The 2,094-nt window shown below is 41.8% G+C and overlaps 1 pseudogene; it reads right to left on the bottom strand.

Annotated features, from left to right (window-relative positions):
• Positions 1-784: 784 nt before the first annotated feature.
• Positions 785-1,852, bottom strand: LOC148544141 (uncharacterized; annotated as a pseudogene).
• Between the last annotated feature and the right edge of the window lie 242 nt (positions 1,853-2,094).

Raw genomic sequence — 2,094 nt, 5'->3', positions numbered from 1 at the left:
CTTCTCAATATCCCAATGCGAAAAGCAGTAAAAATAAAATCCTAAGAACTATGAATGTGTAGAGAGAAAACCTAGATGAGGAGTAAAAAACTAGATCTAAAACTGAGAATTGTCTGTAATGTATGTTTTCCTTTGTTTCTGCATGTTCCCGGCTCTAGTTTGCTTTTCTGGGCCAAAAACTGGGTCAAAACAGGGCCCAAAATTGCCCCCAGCGAATTCTGCAGATCGCGTGTGTCACGCGATCGCGTCATTCATACGAACGCGTCATCCGGCGTTTTGCCTTGCCACGCGTGCGCGTCGTCCACGCCTCCGCGTCACTTGTGCAATTCCGATCTGCGCGGTCGCGTGAGCCATGCGTACGCGTCACTTCTCGCTGGTCATCTCCTCCATTTCTTATCTTCCTTCCACTTTTGCAAGCTTCCTTTCCAATCTCCAAGTCATTCATGCCCTATAAAGCCTGAAACACTTAACACACAGATCACGGCATCGAATGGAATAAAGGAGAATTAAAATACATAATTAAAAATCCCTAGGAAGCAAATTTTTAATCATGGAATAATTTTGGGAAAGAATTATAAATGCATGCTAATCATATGAATAAGTGGGTAAAGAATTGATAAAATCATACAATTAAACACAATATAAACCATAAAATAGTGGTTTATCAATATGCCACAAAACCAATCTTCTTCAAGTTGTGATACATCTTAGTAACTCCAGGATGAATTGAGAATCTACTCTTATGAGCTTCAGATAGTATCTCACTTAGCAGCTTCATCCGCTGTCACAGCATACATGCGACCTTGTTGTTTGGCTCTCCCGGCATTCCGATCGGTCTTCTCAGGACAGTTCCTGAGAAGCAAATCCATCCTATTCCGGCTCTACATGGGGTTCCCGAGTGATAGCTTCCACACGTCCTACAAGTTAATTCATTCTCTGGTTGCTTCCTATATCTCCTTCATTGATGATTGTTGTTGTTGTTGTTCCCTCGAAAGTTGGCTTGGCTTTGTTGAGGTTGTTGAATATAACCTCCTCTTTTAAAGTTCTGCCCCCTTGGAGCAAAGAACCTTGCACCTCCCCGGTTGTGGTAATTACCACAATTGGTACTTGTAGCCACACTTTTCTTAGAACAGTCCTCCACCACACGACTCTTGTTCACTAACTCCGGAAAGCTCTTGACTTCAAGAGGTGCCACAAATCGCATCAGATCATCCCTCAAACCATCTTGGTACTTCATACACTTCCATTCCTCATACCCTTCAGGAGCACCCTGACAAACCCTTGAAAAATAGCACAACTCCTCAAACTTGCTCGTATAAGGAGCCACCGTCATGGATCCTTGATTCAATTGAAGCAACTCCAACTCCTTTGGTTGTCTTACAAAGTTCGGAAAGTACTTCTTGTAAAACTCCTCTCTGAACACCTCCCAAGTGATCATCTCATTTCCATCTCCTTATTGTAATAAATGGTGAACTCCTTGCCACCTGTGTTGCGCTTCTCCAGACAATTGATAAACAGCAAACTTGACTAACTGACCTTCAAGTACATGATGTGCTTATAGTGCCCTTTCTATCACTTGGAACCAGTTATCGACTTCAATTGGATTAGTCAAACCCTTAAAGATTGGAGGATTGACCTTGAGAAAAGTTGCCAAGGTCATCGAACCTCCATTAGCTTGATGGCTTCCTTTTCTACTATTGTTTCTATTCATCCTTTTCATAGCCTGGTTCGTGGATGCAGCACTTGGTTGCATCGTGTGGATGAGGTTGGTCATAGCTGCCAAGAATTTGGCAAGATCACCAGAAGGAGCGGGTTTCTCATTTCTTCTTCGTCCTCATCCACGAGTTGCCATTCGGGTTCTATCCACACAATACAAGTGATATCAAGGTGATCAGTGTCAATATCTCAAGTTAAGTACTTTAATTTTCTAAAGTATACTCATGAACCTCATACTAAACAAATCAACTAGATATCCTAAATAGCACAAGCACAAACTAAAAGTATGCATTGAAGCATAAGCAGTCCACCTCTCAGGCTCACGAGAACGAACTGATCTAATACCATAATTTAACACCCTATTATTTGTTTTCTTAA

Source organism: Arachis ipaensis, chromosome B9 (assembly GCF_059453495.1).
Source record: "Arachis ipaensis isolate K30076 ecotype BB chromosome B9, ASM5945349v1, whole genome shotgun sequence".
Taxonomy (NCBI): domain Eukaryota; kingdom Viridiplantae; phylum Streptophyta; class Magnoliopsida; order Fabales; family Fabaceae; genus Arachis; species Arachis ipaensis.
Note: the sequence above shows the minus strand (reverse complement) of the source record. Positions and strands in the feature narration are given on the sequence as shown.